Source organism: Notamacropus eugenii, chromosome 1 (assembly GCF_028372415.1).
Source record: "Notamacropus eugenii isolate mMacEug1 chromosome 1, mMacEug1.pri_v2, whole genome shotgun sequence".
NCBI classification, from domain to species: Eukaryota; Metazoa; Chordata; class Mammalia; order Diprotodontia; family Macropodidae; genus Notamacropus; species Notamacropus eugenii.
In genome coordinates this window covers 201,630,656-201,649,142 of record NC_092872.1, presented here as the reverse complement: position 1 = coordinate 201,649,142, position 18,487 = coordinate 201,630,656, and positions in this window count along the sequence as shown.

Below are 18,487 nucleotides of genomic sequence, written 5' to 3'. Positions count from 1 at the left end.
GGAAGGAAAAGTAGTTTCCATTGTTTTCCCCTGCCCTTATCTCCTGGTACATAGGTTGAACAAGCTGTTGAAGCTAAATGGGATATGTTCTTTGTAGTCCTAAAGTAACCAGTCAAATAGATAACATCCAGATAAGGTGCCTTGCACCTTTCACCAGGCCAGGAGCATTAGTCACTGTTATTTGGCAATGAAAACCTTCAATGCACCAAGTACTTTAGAAAAGAACCTTGCTATTTTTTTCATGAGCATTTGGAAAGGGAGAAAGGGAGTTTACTTAAGAGGAAACATTCTTTTCCATGTACTCTGGTAGCCGGCAATTTGGGCCTATAAAGCTTGCTCCAATGACAATCCGCCCCATAGTTCTTAAAAATCACTTCTGACCTGGGTAACTTAGTCCAGGAAGCTACTGTAGAGGTATTTGAATGAAGCCAGCTGTATTACTTTGATGCATTGATCCAGACAATGTATTATAGAGTCTGGGGGACAATATTCTGAATACATTCAGTGCTTTTCAAATAAAGGTTTATTTTATTGCCACTTTTATGAAATGCTTTCAGACCCTGTAGCTCAGGGATGGAGCTTGCCAGTGCCTCACAGAGCATGTTCTCCTCATCTCTGATTCCATCGTTTTATTAATTATGAGTTTGGAAATGTGATGATTGTTTTCCATTCCTATCATGTCCAGTGATCTGAATTTGAAAACTCAATGAAAGTTCAAATGTGCCCTAATTTCCACTAAAAAAAAAAATCCTTTAAAAAAATCTAATAGCTCCCACCTATGTGAACAAAGGTCCAACATTGTGTTGTTTCAATGCTTATCTTTCTGACTGACCCTTGCTTTTCTCTCCCCCACCTCCTACCCCGAGCATTCTTTTATTACACTGACACAATTCATTATTTTAACCTTGCCATCACTCCTCTGGGCTCAGATCCACTGCCTCTCCTAGTATCCTGGGGGATACGGTGTATAGTAATTATGTGTGTATTTGTGCATTTGAGTATGTGGTGATCGTATGTGTGTGCGTGTGTTTGTCAGAGTAGGAGCAGGAGGTGGAGCTGGACATACTTGACTATTTCAGTCAGGCAGGGTGGCCCCACCAAATACTCAACTTCCTCTGGCTAGAGAGAGAAAAATGTTCATGTCTGTTTCCAAGACCCAAATGCCAAATGGGCTTGCCTTGGTGAAGTCAAAGAACATCGATGTTTTTCTTGAGCAAACTATATAAGCAATCTCTTGAGTGACGTGCCATTGGTAATATCCCAGAGAAAGAATGGCAAACATTTGTATTTTCCAGGGTGCCTAAAAGAATCCTGGACCACCAAAGTGTAAAGAGTATGGAAGGCCTGGTAGTAGTGAGCCAAGAAAGAAAAGAAGGGAAAGCAGAACAGTGAGAGAGGTAATGATCAGAGATGAAAATATGGCCTAGGCTGCAATGAAAAAGCCAAGCTTAGGACACTCCTGTGAAATTTATTTCCTGCCTCATTGATAGTGCCACATAATTTGGTCAAATCCTTCACTACAGCTGAATCTTCAGAAAGGGAATCAAATGTAAACTCAACTGGCAGAAACTTAATTAGGACTTTCTTGAGCTTGCTTTGAAGACCCTCCTCAACTGATTACGTTGAATTTTCTTACCACTCTGATTTGTTCCAATTCCAAATGCTACTTTGGGTAAAATCATACAGTTTCTTTCAATCCCTGCATGAAGCATAAACCACTGCTTTTCCATCCCCAAGGAGTGATCAATCTGCTGGAACACCTCCAATAACGAGAACTTATTCTCTCTTGAAGCCGCCCATTCCATTTGGGGATGGCTCTATAGGGAATTGGTCTTCAGTTTGAGTTGAACTCTGTTTTCTTGTAATTTCTACTATTGTTCTGCTTCCTGGGGCCAAGCAGAATAAGTTTAATTCTACCTTCGTATAACAAACTTGTCCTTCGCTTCTTTATTGGATCCTCAGCTAATATAATTTTCACGTTAAAAAAAAAAAACAAACCCTTCTTAAAAATGCTCAGAAATGTACGCAATGTTCCAAATGGAGTCTGATGGAGACAATACCCTGATACTCTCCCTTGCTGTAGACACTGTTATTTTTTTGAATATAGCTGAAGTTCCCATTTTGCTCTTTTGGCTGATTTCACATTGTGACTCATATTGAGTCTTCAGTCGCTGAGGCTCCAAATACTGTTTTTAAAATTGTCTAGCCATATCTCTCATCCTGTACTTGTGAAGTTTTGTATACATGTATAGAACTTTATATTCACTTCAATAGTTCAAGGAATCTGTGAGCTCATTCATGGGGTATTATTCACTCCAGTGATGCAGATTGCAGCTTCTCTATGGTCTTTCATTCTATGTGACTCTTTCCTTCTACAGATCTTTAACAGAGGACTCACCCTATATGCTAGATGCCTTCCTCTTGACATTGCATGGATGTCAATGGCATATATTGACCATCTGTTGGTTTCTCTTGTTCTCAGTAAGCCACCCTTTTCCACTTATGCGTCTCTCTTATGAAATCTTTTAGGTTGCTTACCTTGGTAGCTTGGTGGCATAAGGGATAGAACACTGAACTTGGAGTCCACAAGACTTGAGTGCAAATCCTGCCTCAGATACTTCCTAGCTGTGTGATTCTTAGCAAGTCATTGCATTTCTCTGTTTCAGTTTTTTTCTACCATAAAATGGAGATAATAATAATAATAATAATAATAAACACTCTTCCTAACAGGGTCATAGTGAGGATCAAATGTGATAATATAGGCAAATACTAGAGAAAAGTTTTCTATTATTACTTCCACAGTCTTTCTTGGTAATGTGTTATAGCCTACTCATGACTTCCATGCTTATTCTCATTGCCTTTTCTGGTTACTCTCAACTTTAATTCTTTGTTTATTATTACATTCCACTTATGCCTATTTAATTTCATGTAATTAAGAATGAAGAATGGGCACTAGTGCTATAATGTTCTGCCCAGACCACATACCTGTTGGATTATATTCAATTCTGGACACCCCATTTTGGGAAGGACATGGACAAAGTAGACTATATATAGAAGTGGGTGACCAAGAATGGTGTGGGGTCTGGACCTCATGCAACATAAGAATTGCTGAAGTCATGTCATGTTTAGCCTGGAAAAAAAGAAGACTTGGTCAAGAAGCAAGTAAGGGTTAAGGAGCATGACAGCTGTCTTCAAATATTGAAAGGCTATCTCATGGAAGATGGATTCAAGTTCTTTGACTTGGTCTCACAAGATGGAACTAGGAGTTCAACTAAGATTGAAATTACAAAGAAATAAATTTACACTTGATGTGTGATGACATCTGACAATAATTACAACTATCCAAAAGAGGAAATGACCTGTAAACCAGGAGTTCCTTCTGATTTGGCTGAAATGAGAAATGAATGACCACTGCTTGGGAATTTTGTCTTGTGGATTCCATTAGGGTATGGTTTAGACAAAATGGCTTCTGAGACTCATTCTTGAGATCAGGAGCTCTATGATTCTGAATCACCTTGTTAGATTTGACCCACCCTTCAAGGATTTTGGCATCTTTATCATCCTGATTCTGTAACCCAACATTTTAGCTGCTTCTTCCTACTTTGGGTCATCTGCAAATTTAGTGAACAAGTCATCGATGCCTTGATCAAAGTCCAAAAGCAATTGAGGTATGGTATAGCAGAGGAGTGGTGTGGAGGGGGAGACCTAGACACAAGAGAAAGGAGCTCACTGAAGTTTTATCACGTGCAAAAATCATTAACAGCAGTCTCTGACCCTACTCCCCAAAAAAGCTAGTATCACAAACAAAATCAAACATCTATTAAGTATGTACCAGGTATTGTGCTAAGAACTTTATAAATATTATCATATTTGATCCTTATGACAACCCTGGGAGGTAGATACTCTTATGATCTCTATTTTACCATTGAGGAAACTGAGGCAAACAGAGGTTATGTGATTAACTCAGAGTCACACAGCTAGTAAGGGTTTATTTAAGACTGAATTTCAACTCAAGTCTTTCTGACTCCAGGACCAGTACTTCATCTACTGTGCCATCTAGCTGCCAAAGGAAAATAGAATATAAACATATAGCACACATCTTTACCATGTGGATAAATCAGATACAGGATCCTAGTCAAATAAATTGAGCTGATTCAGTGAGATTTATTTCTATAAATGTAACTTTGACGCTTTTAGTCTCAATGGCACATTGAAACATTTTAATAAGGTGCATCTGAACCTTTCTTTTCAGTATTTCATTATAGTTTTGTCAGCTCACACATCCAATTACCTTTCTTCTGTTTCTTGGCATAGACCTCATCCCTAACCCTGGCAGCAAATGCAGGCTATTGGTCCCAGGGGACTAGATGAGAGAGTGGTAGGAGCAGCCTAAAACTTTCCAGCTTACTCTCTAATTGAGGATGTAAGATACAGACATATAGAAATATAACTAATGATTCCATTTTATTCCACTCCTTTTAGATTTGCTGATCTGATTAATTCCAAATTGGATAGTCTTTTAACAAATTGCATACAGAGTGGCCCAAAAGTCTTAGTGAAGTTTTAAGGTCAGTCCTTTAGACCAGCCTATATTTGGGAGGCATCATTGTAGTAGAAAGGATGCTGGATTTGGAGTAAGAGTACTTTGGGTTTAAATTCCTGTCTTTGCCACTTTTTTATCTCTGTGACCTTGAGTGAGTCACTTAACTTTTCTTAGCCTCAAGCTCCTCATCTATAAAATGACAGGTTTGGACTAAATGGCCTCTAAGCTTCCTTCAATCTCTAAACCATCCTTATGAGTTATGGTCTTCAGAGATCCTCCATGCCATTGAAGACCAGGGCTTTTTTTCTCATTAGACCTCCAGGTATCATGCTTTAGCTTAGCTGCTAGTTCCTACATCTTTCTTTATGGAAGGAAACCACAGTAGTAGGAGTACTCAGCTTCCAACTATGCTAGTTTCTTCCAAATGTCACTGGCTTAGCCATAGTAGGAGAGAACATGTTGCCAGACCCCAACTTTCAATAAAAAACATGATATGATTGATAAGTGACAAATGTATTGCACAGATAATAAGAAACATGGGAGCTGGAAACAAAGCAGGGATATTACCCATACAACCTTCATGGTTTAATTGGATATTTTTTTTGAACATCCAAAAAAGTGATCTATCTTCTCCTTAGACTCTAGAGCCTGGAGCTTTAAGAAACTGGCTTACTGAGGAGAAAAACAAATTTCCTGGCTGCCATAATCAATGTGGAATTTTGTGGTCAGATTTGCTGTTGTTAATTTAAAATTTTTTTCTGCCGTCTTGAAGTCAGCTCAAGGTGAAATTGTAGAAAGGGCATCAGCCTCCCTGCCCTTGGCCATGGGACAGGAGTGGCATTAGTTAGCCAAGGCCTTCTGAAATGGATGGTAATTTAGACACAAGTAGGAAACGAACCAGACCCCATCATGATCATTTCAGGGCCATAGGTATTGATTTACATTTTCTCATACCCCCACTCACAAAGAAGCAATTACTCTATTAGAAAGAGGCCCTCTCAAAGTCATTTCTAAGAAACTGGCCTATGCACAGACTAACTCCAAAGGGTGTCTATAATATTGTAGAACATGGTGGATCTGGGGAGCATGGAAAAAACCCATCTAGGAATTCACATAATGCTTTCCAAATTAAAGAAAAAAAAATGCATTCAAAAAGAAAAAAACCCCATCTATTAATTCTACTAACTATTGAATTATCTATATATATATATATATGGAGTTCCCCATGAGTTACCAAAGGCTTTTAACATTGACTAATATTCTGTTGAACTCAGCAAACATTTATGAAGCATCAGTTATATACTTTGAAGGCAGGTAGGTGGCACAGTGCTTAGAGTGCTGGACTTGGAGGCAAAAAGGGGTAAGTTCAAACTTTTCCTCAACACTAATTAAACTGTATGACTAGACAAGCCATTGAGTCTGTGCCTCAGTTTTCTCATCTGTAAGAAAAGGGTTATGAATAGTATCCATTTCACAAGGTAGTTGAGAAGGTCAAATGAGCTAGGGTATTTTAAATACTTTTAAAGCTTTATAGTGTTGTCATTCACATCATCATCATCATCATTTTATTATCGTTATTATTTTCAGATGCTCCACCCAGTGCTAGGGATAAAAAAGACAAAAATAATCCTTGCCCATAAGGACTTCACACCCTGCTGAGATATTATATATAGGTAGATAGAGAGATAGACAGACAGACAGACAGATAGATTAGATAGATAGATAGATAGGTAGATATATAGATAGACAATTGAATGCAAAAGTGATACAATGTCATTTCCAGAAAGCCCTAATAATTGTTCAGATTAGGAAACATGTGGGTTAGGAAGAGATGTCTGAACTGTGCTTATAAGAAAATAGAGCATTTTATGAAACAAGTGTGAGGTGGCAGTGGATTCTAGAATCTGGCGATGTTCTGGCCACCTATGCAAACTTGGGAAGGCACAAGATGAAATTTTGGGTATAGGAAACAAATAGTCAGTCACATTGACCTGAATGGAGATTTAGTGAAGGCAATTAACAGTAAATAAGATTAGAAATATATATGGGAGACACACGTGAAGAAGTTTAGCAAATATTCTTGCTGTCCTGATGGCTCAACATTTTTTGAAGACCTTACCTCAGTCAGTATAGCCCCATTACAACAAGGTGCATCTTCCACTACTTCTTAGAATGTTTCCCCCAGACAGCACTTTATGCCAACACTTGGTTTAATTGTTTCCCTAACAAACAGACAAAATGTTATTATTTCTGAAGAAAGTGTAAGATTATCGGGATTTCCCAGTGGAAATCTGAGAAGCCTTGTTTAATTGACACCAGCAAAACATTTGGCACAGGGGATTAGCAGCCTCAGCTAAGAGTGAATTAAAATTTCCTCTTTACAGTGGAAAGTTTTCCTTTGGCGAATAATCCACATCATGGGCCAAACTGGAATCTAGAATTTCAGTAAGGGCACCCTATTATCTTCTGATTGGTTGCTATTTTTCTTTGTGGGGGTGATTAATTGTGAAGCAGAATTTTAATTTTTATTATAACAACAATAAAACCCCCACAGAGGTGAGTTTTCTAGTAGAGTGATTCTGTTTTGTGAGGAAATTAAAATAGAATCTGAAATCTTTTGAGCTGTTTGGGCACTTCACATATAGGGAATTTTAGGAAATGGGCCAAAATCATGTTAATTGGATAGAAGTTATAATCAGTAAGAAAAAAAAAAAACCAGAGACAGATAATGAAAGGCAGAAGCAAAATCAGTGGTCATACATTTCTCCTGAAGGAGGCCTGCACTGATCTATTTAGTATAGTGGAAAGAGCACAGGATTCTGTGCACAAAGAACAAGGTTCCAATCTCGGATCTGTCATTCACTCTGTGTGTGACTTTGGGTGAACTATTCATGTGCCTTGTCTTTAGTTTCCACATATGTATGCTCATATATACATATGTGTGTATGTGTGTGTATACATATACACACACAAATATGTATATATACATACACACATATATGTATATATGTGTGTATATATCTATGTGTATACATATATGTGTATATATACATATATATGTGTGTATGTATGTATGTATACACACACACAAAGAAAATCAATTGATCTAGGGGTACTTGAATCCTCTGAGAGAGTTAATTTTTCCCTCCCCTCCTCCTTCCCCTCCCTTCCTCTTCCTACTCAAGAGCTCGGTTCCTACAGATCTGGGTTTTCTCTTCTTTGCTGCCAGATGTCACACTCATACCTTTACCTGTAGGTGCTCTGCTAAAGAGATGTAAAATCTGATCCACTGAAACCTCCAAAGACACCTTGGGGTTTATGGGTTAGATTTCTTTCTTAAGGACCATGCCTAAACCCACATCTCTCTGGCTCTCATCTATTATTCAACAATAAGTCCCAGTCCAAATCTCACTTGGTCATTGTTTGAGCCCCTGATTGGCTCAGAGTGAATATAAATAACAATTATTTCTATTTTGGCCAGAAACCCTCAGGGTCTTCCCCTCCCAGACTGATTTTTTTTTTTTTTGACCAGGTAATAGAGGTCATTCTTTGCCTTATTTCTTTACCTAGGCTTAATCACTGATTGGGCATTGACTGAGTCAAACCTAGAGACCTGTTAAAGACATTAGATTAGAAAGGCCAAGGTCTCCCATTACATCCAGGGCCAACTCCAGTTATCTTGATCTACTTCTTTCCATTGGACCCAGATGACTCCAGAGGAGGAAGTGAGGCTGGTGATTTTGCACAGCCCTTCCTTACTTAAATTCAATTGACTTGCAAGTCTTGACACCTTACTGATGGCACAGTCTTCTTCAAGAATAAAGGACAAGCAAGACTCCTCAGAAGGTATATTTTGTTTCTGTTTAAGTTATGTCTCTTCCTCTGCTCTGTGTACGATGGGGGGGGGGGGGTAGTTGATGTTTGCTGGAAGTTTGTCATTGTATTTCCAAGAGAACAAAGTCTCTGGCATAAGCAGAAAGGTAGAAATGGTTGCTATGGGTTCTGATTTTGTTTCCAGAGCAACCGGACTTAAGAATTAGATTTCTAGGACTATCTTACATGTGCTTTAGGAAATCCTTGGAAAATTAAATGCAAAAATGTGGCAGAATGGTTGCAATCACCACTGTGTAAGCTAGTGAGGTTTTCCAAATGTAAGGCATAATGTAGATAAGTAAAGTCTCAAGGCTGAGGGTTTTTGTGGTAATTTGAACTATCTTTTCCCCATCCTTACCTCTATATATTACCTTTAAATTGTACTTTTAGTAAAACCAGTAGAAAGAGAAAAAACAAACACCTTGATTTTCTGAGTAGACCTGGTTTTAATTTCAATCACACAAAATTGTAAACTCAATCATGTGAATTCTATAATTAAATATCTCAATCCAATGAACCCATTTTACCCATTGCCATAAATTGTTAATAGGTCCTAATGTCAGAGGCTTCTTTGATATCATGGATAGCCTGATTTTCTCTCTTAACAGAGTCATTGAAAATGTTACATGCTTTTGTGTTCTTATGCAAAAACCCAACACTGTAAATCAAATTGATTTCTCTATCCAACTTCATCCTCTCACATCCATTTTAAAGTTAGCCCAAGTACCCACATAACCTGGCGTATCGCTTGAATCAAAGTAGCCTAGTTTAGGCCTAAGAGATGGTGACTAGTAATAATTCAGTTATATGTATCAAGCTCCACATGTGTTAAGACCTTAGAGTTAGATAGTGTACGGGCATATCAGCACTTTTGTGGAGGCTAATAATAATAAGCTCACTTTAAGCTTTGTGTGTGTTCGTTCTTCATTGCCAAAGAAGACCATGCCATCAGAGAAGTGATGACATGACTTGCACTTGACTTTGTTTTGAGGGAGGGAGGGCTGTGCAGGTCACCAGCCTCACTTCTCCTCCAGAGCCTTCTGGATCCAGTGACCAGATATTCATCAGCACTACTGGAGATGACCCAGATTGAGGCAATTGGGGTTAAGTGACTTGCCCCAACTAATGAGTGTCAAATGTCTGAGGTGAGATTTGAACTCAGGTCCTCCTGAGTCCTCCACTGGTGCTCTATCCACTGCACCATCTACCTGCCCCTTAAGCTTTGTAAACCACTTTACATATACTACCTCATCTGACCTTTGCAACAACTCTGTGAGTAGATACTATTTTTTATCTTCACATTACAAATGAAGAAATTAAAGGTGAGAGAAATGATTTGTCAGGGTTCACATACCTAGTAAATGTTTGAGGGGGTATTTTATTTTATTTTTTCCCCAAATTTATTGATTTGTTTTTCAGTTTTCAGCAATCATTTCCATAAATTCCAAATTTTCTCCCCTTGTTCCCCTGTCCTTCGCCAAGAGGACATGCAATCTTACATGGGTTCTAAGCACATATATTCCTACTAAACACATTTTCATATTAATCATGTTGCATAGAAAAATTAAAATGAAAGGGAGAAACCATGAGAAAAAAAGAACATAACAAAGGATAAAATAGTGGCTTCATTCTGTGTTCTGACTCCATAGTTCTTTCTCTGTTATTTTGCATCATGCATCCTTTGGAAATGTTTTAGGTCCTTGCATTGTTGTGAAGGACTAAGTCTATCACAAACAGTCCTCACACATTGTGGCTGTTACTGTGTATGACGTTCTCTTGGTTCAGCTCACTTCACTCAGCATTAGTTCTTATAAATCTTTTCAGGTTTTTCTGAAGTCCAGCTGTTCATCATTTCTTATAGCATAATAGTATTCCATTACATTCACATACCACAGCTTCAGCCATTCCCCAGTTAAGGGGCATCCCCTTGATTTCCAGTTCTTGGCCACTACAAAAAGAGCTGCTATAAATATTTTTGTATATGTGCATCCTTTTCCCATTTTTATGATATCTTTGGGACATAGCACTAGAAGAGGTATTGCTGTATCAACAGGTGTGCCCATTTTTATAGCCCTTTGGGTATAGTTCCAAATTGCTCTCCAGAATGGTTGAATCAGCTCACAGCTGCACCAACAATGAATTAGTGTTGCAACTCTGCCACATCTTCTCCAACATTTATCATCTTCCTGTTTTGTCACATTAGACAATCTGATAGCTGTGATGTGGTACCTCAGAGTTGTTTTGATTTGTATCTCTCTAATCAATATTGATTTAGAGCAGTTTTTCATATGACTACATATAGCTTTAATTTCTTCCTCTGAAAACTCCCTGTTCATATCTTTTGACCATTTATCAACTGGGGAATGGCTTGTATTCTTGTAAATTTGACTCAGTTCTCTATATATTTGAGAAATGAGGCCTTATCACAGGCACTAGTAAAAATTCTTTCCCAGTTTTTTACTTCCCTCCTAATCTTGATTGCATTGGCTTTGTGCAAAAACTTTTCAATTGAATGTAATCAAATTTATCCATTTTGCTTTTCATAATGCTTTCTTTCTCTTGTTTGGTTGTAAATTCCTCCATTCTCCATAAATCTGGTAGATACACTATTCTTTGCTCCCCCAGTTTGTTTATAGTATCAGCCTTTATTTCTAGATTGGGTGCCCATTTGGACGTAATTCTGGTATATTTGTGTCAGGTGTTGGTCTATATTAAATGTTCAGATCTGTTAAAAACAAAAACAAAAACAAAAACAGTCTCTAGACACCGGATGTGCTAGATATCACTATCAGGTAATGTGACTGATTTTTTAAAAGAGTTGAGGAGTTGGAGTCAGGAAGGCCTGAGTCTGAGTCTCACTTTAGATGCTTACTAAGAGCTATGTGATCCTGAGCAAATCACTTCACATCTGCGAACTTCAGTTTCCTCATCTGTAAATTAGACATAACAATAGCATACACTTCACAAGGACTTTGCAGACCATAAGCACTATCAAATGTGATCTGCGATTATTATTCTGGACAATTATTATTAGCAGTATTAACAATTGTATCAATAGCATCATTATAGTATTAAGAATTGTATTATTAATCATAAATAAGCAGAACTTATACATTCACATAAGTTGCTCTATTCAAAATAATGAACTTGGGAGGAAGTGTTATTAATATAATACTGTTGTCATTATTCAGAGCACTCCTGAGGGTCCTTTGACATTATCTTCGTTGTTTGCATTTTTTAAAACTATAGGGGCATTCTTTTTAGTAGTTTTAATCATGGCAAGTCGTTAGGGCTCATTGAGAGTTTGATTTTTGGAAATAGCTAAGAGTTAATTAAGACATCTGAATAATAAAGAGGGTGATAAGGTTAGTTACAAAATAAGTTTAAAATGTTAAATTCTACTTCAGTCTTGTGTTTCATATCAGATCCTTCCTTCTCATCCACATGGCTACCTCTCCTATGTGATCTTGTGCAATAGCCTTGCAGTTTGTCTCCTTTTTAAGACTTTTCCCTACCCCCCCATCCATCTTCCACGTAGCTGCCAAAATAATCTTCTCGAGGGACATATCTGACCAGATCACTCCCCTGTTCTAGAATCTTCAGTGACTCCCTATGACCTCTAGGATAAAAAATAAAAATGTCCCAGTCTGGCACTTGAAACCTTCCACAACCTAGTTCCAACCTAACTTTTCAATAATCATCTCACATCACTTTCATTTATACCATCTAAGTTCCAGTCAAACAAGTCTATTAACTATTCCTCCAGTTCTTCATTCCATCTTCTATCTCTGTGCCTTCACAAAAACTATTCCCACTTAGTTTCTTAATTCCTTTGCCTGCCTCTCAATAACCTGGCTTACATGTGGCTCAGAAGCTACCCCTGACGAGAAGTCTCTCCTAGTCTTCACAGTTGTTAGTGTTTTCTACCTCTTCAAATTGCCTTTATTTGCTTATATTGCAAATGCCATATCCCCCCCAAAATGCAGGCTTGAGTACAAGGAGCCTACATCCTGTCCTTGTCTTCCATTTTTGTCTTTGTATTTACAAGGCAGAGCATAAATACTTGTATATAGTAGGCACATAATAATTGACTTGAGTATGATCATTTTTAGTACAAAGGCAAAGAATCCACTACAAAACAATGGGATTGGTTTTCAGCAATGATTTGTAAACTGTCTCTCCAAGGTAACTTTAGCTGTTTAAAAAGAGCCAGGTGCTTTCCTCAGATAATGCCTTCAAATGTTCACTAATTGAAAGCATTTTATCTCTTCTCTAAAGCCTGGCTATTGCTTTATAACAGCTGTGCTCACAAGTCATTCATTCAGTTGAAAATTCAACTATTTCTTTCATACATCTCATTTCCTTCTCTGAATGACTCTTTTAAAAAAAAAAATGAGCTCCAAAATGTAGGTCTTGGAGACCAAACTATCTGAGAGATTCAAAGGCCCCCATGTCTAGATGTCTCTGCCCTGCTGGCCTTTTATTGTGTCTGAAATTCCTACCATTAAGGATGTAACTTGGCGTTATGTGAAGATAACAACAGACCTTCATTCAGTTCTCAGTTTTATTACTTAATAGCTATGAACCATGGGCCTGTGAGCCTCAGTTTCCTCCTATGCCAAAAGGGGACGAAAATAACGTAGTTGCCTGCCTCATAGGGTTTTTTAGAAATACTTTGTAAACTTTAAGATGGGATGAATATAGGAGCTGCTACTGCCTTTAGTTTTCTTTGTAATTTTAAGTTTTGGAGGTCAAGTTATTTGAATGGATTCTTTGCAGCCATCAATTTCGTTGGATATTTACCAGATCTCCTTTCACTTTCTTGATGTGTTGACATAGCTTTAATCAGAACATTTACAAAGAAAGATCCCCAGGTTTTCCTGAGCTGAGAGGCTGTGTTATTGACTAAGAATTAGAACCATCTCAAGATTTGATTATTTAATTAATTGCTTTTCTTTTCTTCAGAAAGAAGCACAAATATAAGAGGATTTATTGCTTTAAAAAAAAATTCTCCCCCTCTCTAATGGTAGTAAGGGTGTTGCCAGACTCCTGGGATATATGAGTTGACTCATTCAACCCAAACACTGAACACATTGTAGAAAACCTGTACGGATGTCAAATCAAACACCATTCCTTTGTTTCAGCAGAACTATTTTCATATTTATGGTTTGGTTTCATTTTCTTGCTTGTAAAATATGCTGGCAAAGCATGGGGCCCACTTGAAATATATAGTGAGGTTGACTGGATTTCCAAGATTTAGGAATGAAATAAAATGTGAGACTGCACAACGACCAAACAAAGAATAAAGAAAACACTAATGTTTTGTTGTATGTTGAGCTTTTTAAATGTTAGACAAGACAAAGTCTCACTGCCTTTTGGCTCTTCTGCTCTATCGTCCACTGTTACTATATAGAGCTAAAAAAGAAAATCAGGAAAAGATGCACAGGTTTCAGCTGGGATCAAGGCACTTTAAAAGTATAATATTAATTCATTTTTTTAGTGCCTAAGTGCGGCAAAGCACAGTACTAGGATAAGCTCTTGGAGGATAGGGACTCTTTAATCTATTTGGGTGTCACCCCTTTCCCATCCTCCAAGAGCTTATCTTCTAATAAGAGTGATAAGAAATGATAAAACATAGATAAAACACAAACTGAAGTACTGTATATGCATAAGCAGAATGCATAGTGCTATGAAGTCAAATAAGGCAGAGATCCCTTCTAGCTGGAGGGTGGGGGAAAAGAGGAGAGATTTCTTAAAGGCGTTTGAGCTTGACTCTGAAGAGAGGGTTGTTTGTTATAGTATTCTGTAGACCCTGGGAGTTGGAAAGCATGTCAGTAATCATCTAGTATAAACTGCTAGCTTCTCCAGTTAGTCGATCAACAAATATGTATTGAGAGTTTACTATGTGCCAGGGCATTGTGCTAAGTTCCGAAGACATAAAGAAAAACTCGACCCCACCCCCCAAAAAGAAAAGAAAAACACAACACAACTCTGCTCTCAAGGAGTTCACATTCTAATAAGGAGACAACATGTACACAATTATATACACAAAGGAAAGAACTGAGAAGGGGTAGGAAAGGGCTCTCACTTGGGAAAGGTGTCTTTGTTTTCTTCCCTCAATAGTATTTTTTCCCCATTACATGTAAAGATAGTTTTCAACATTTTAAGCTCCAGATTTTTTTTCTCCCTCCCTCCCTCCTCTTCCCCATCCACAAGAGGGCAAGCAATCTGATATAAGCTATACATGTACAATCATATTAAACAAATTTCCACATTAGTCATGCTATGAAAGAAGAATGAAAAAACGGGAAAATCATGGGAAAGAAAAACAAAAGCAAAAGAGAAAATAGTAATCTTCAATCTGCGTTCAGACTCCATAGCTCTTTCTCTGCATGTGGATCACATTTTCCATCATGAGTCTTCTGGAACTGTCTTAGATTAGGATATTGCTGAGAAGAGCTAAGTCTATCAAAGTTGATCATTGTGCAATGTTGCTGTTATTGTGTACAATATTCTCCTGCTTCTGCTCACTTCATTCAGCATCAGTTCATGTAAGTCTTTGCAGGTTTTTCTGAAATCCTCCTACTTGTCATTTCTTATAGCACAATAATGTTCTGTCACAATCATATACCACAACTTGTGCAGCCATTCCCAATTGATGGGCATCCCCTCAATTTCTTATTCTTTGCCATCATAAAAAGAGCTGCTATAAATATTTTTGTACATTTGGATCCTTTTTTTGCAAAGGCTTCTTGAAGAAGATAAAAATCTAGCTGAGTCTTAAAGGAAATCAGGAAAGGTCGGGAAACAGAATGAAGAGAGAAAATACCCAGCATAGGGGATAGCCATTGCAAGCACACAGAGTCACAATCACCTCTCAGTCAGTCAACAAACATTTATGAAGCATTTCTTAAGTGCCTGGTGTTGTGCTAAGCACTGGAGATACCAAAACAAGCAAAAAGAAGTTTATGTTCTAATATAGGAAGAAATCACATCAAAGGAAACTGAAAAGGGAAAGGAAGTATGAAAAGAGAAGTCTGGATTGCAGCCTGGTAATACTTCCCAGGTACAAATTCCAGGACTGCAGTGATCTTCCAGAATAAAGGGCTTTCTGGTGCATGACAGAAGAGTTCATACTGTAGCCTGGTGAGCCTGTAAAACATCCCCAGCCAGTAAGTGGTCTTTCAGCCTTTGTTTAAAGAACTCTGTTGTGGATTAGAGTACTCAGACTACCTTCTGAAGCATCCCATTTTGTACTTGAGACACTCTGACTATTGGGATATTTTTCCTTATACGGTGCCAAGTTTTATTTTTTTGAGGTTCCCACCCATTACTCCAGCTCTGTCTTATGGGGCTAGAGTAAGAGGAATCCCTCTTCTGCATGGTGGACTTGCAAATACTTAAAATCAGCTCTCGTGACTCTCCCAAAGTGTTTTCATTTAGTCTGGGTAGGATGTTAACAGGTGGATGTAGGGGAGAGGTCATTTTGGATTCTGAAATCAGAAGAAGTATGCTAAGAAATGTGGAGATGGAAAAACAAAGGGTATGTTTGGGGATAGTAATTACTCAGGGTTGATGGAATACAAATATAATATAGATGTCAGGTAGTAGTATGAAATAAGGCTAGAAGGATAGGTGAGAGCAGATTCATAGAGGATGTCAAATGCCAAAAATAAAGAAGTTTGGCCTTTATTTGGACTTGATAGAATTTTACATGACTCCTAAACTTCTGTGAGACAACTTCAATGTACTTTTTATATGTAGCTTTATTAATCTTCATAACTTTACAGCCTGGTCAATGATGAGATAGATACTTGATTTTATTAGGTGAGTACACTGTAATAGGTGCTGCCATTAAACATGAAGAGGCCTTGGTTTCAGGGGAAAAAAACGGATGCAATCGTCCTTGACTTTTTCCCATTCCATTATGATCATTAGGTGACCCTGGAGGAAAAGGGATCACTTTGAACAGGTGATGTGAAGCAGATGTAGCTTCAAGATTAACAGTTGAAAGTGTGCATTCAATCAGACAGATCTTCACATTTTAGGTACAGCTAGCATGGTGACTGTTTAAAATATATGAAGTGACATTTTGCATCTGTGAAACACTTGTTTATCTGCCTCATAGTGCTGAACCCAAACAAATGTTTCAAACAAAAGACTGGTATAAAATGACTTGTCCATTAAAAATAAAACTTCTTAGATTTCGTGAAACAACCAAGTTCTATAACATCAAATGCTCTGAACCCCTGTTAATCCAGGATAGCACTTAATGACATAATTGTTAGAGTTGTTGTTTCAGGACTTAAATCTGAGCATGAAGTTAGAGTTATTCTCTTCCTAATGTTGGTATATATCCTAATGAATCTAAAACAGTGTCCTGGACTGGACAGTTGGGTTTGGCCATGTCTCCTTACTTCTATCCAACAGTAGCTGTTTTTGTTTCATGGAGTGAGAGTGGAGCATTGGAAGCTAAGAACTGATATTTCGAAGTGATTGTCAATATTGAATAGTAAGGGTCAAAATCGTACTTTGATGGGAAGATGAATCTTTATGCTAACAGAAATAGATGAAATGGAAGGTGCAAATGTGGATCAGACATAGGACTAAACACATAGGAAAGAGCATGAAAATGAACCAAAGTCCTGGAAAGACAAGGAAAACCCTGTCAAAATGAGAACAGAGCTATCATTTGAATGCAAACTTGACCCATGAATACTTGACCATGGCATTCTTTTTCTATAGGTCAGTTTGACCTTCTTAAACTTAAAAGACCAGAGCTGGGACCTATGCATCAAAGAAACCTTAAGTTATGAGCAGTCTATTAAACGCCAACAAATTTGCAGTTTGGGGACTGAAGTTGATTGAGTGAGGAAAGTCAAACTGGTTATTTAATGTTATATAGGCTAAAGAATTTGACTCATTCTGTGATCACCATCCTCCCCCACTTTCAGTTAGCTCTTTTAGTCACATGTAAATGGGTTTACAATACTTATGTAATAAGAGCTGAAGGCCACAGTAGATGCCCAAATACTTCCTGGTCTGCCATCTTATTTCAGAGGCTGACCCCTATTTGGCACAGATAATTTGTTATTTTTGTCTCACTGATGGACTAAGGTCTGTTAAATGGAGATGGTGATCGTTTCCTTCTGGCAATTTCCAAGTAGTTTCTGTTTGTTTGTATCTCCCAGATCTGGGGTTGTGATTTCATCCATGGTGGGAAATTCCTCCCTTTACCAACCCACACCAGGCAACTCATCTATAACTTAAAGCCATAGAGACATGCCTCGAGCAGTAAGAAGTTAGCTGACTCACCCATGGTCACATAGCCAGTATGGGGACCTGTCCTCACATTTTTTTCCAACTTTAATTGTGGCCTTCTCTCTACTATCTGTCTGTCTGTCTGTCTTCTAGGAAGCCACATATTTAATATACCCTGAACTCCCATCTAGGGATTTTGCTACAACCATGGCCTTAGAAGAGGTGATCCATGTGACCAAATCTTTGATTTCTATCCCCAGTTCCACAGAAAGGTGAATGTGTTCCTCAAAAGAAGCCATTGCTTAAGGATGTAGAGACACTATTGGAATTTGGCTTCACAAAATGTATTATTTACCTTGTTCTTTTTTTTTTTCTACAAGTGCTAATTACTCCCAAATGGGTCTCACATAAGGGACAGATGGCAATGGTCCATAGAGTTCATTGGAAAGGTGATCAAAAAAAAAATAAGTAAATGTTTAGATTTCCATTTAAGTTCAAGGAACATGACAGATGCCTGGGAGACAATGCTTAGTGGTTTCAAGCAGAGGTTAAGCTTAGAGAGGATTTTTTTCCTCTTTGAACAGTCTTTTTTTTGGCTGGTTTTTACTGCTTCCAATATAACACATGAATGCTATTCTCCTCAAAGAACTTATTTCAAAGCAGGCTAGAGATGTCAGTAAAGACTCGAAATAGGTTGCACTCCTTTGGTTTTCATTTGAAGGCAGGACTCAATTGTAGCCCTTGTTAAAAGTTAAGCTGAGAAAGGTCTCCTAGGAGAAATTCAAACTTTCTTTCCAACCTTGGGCTTGC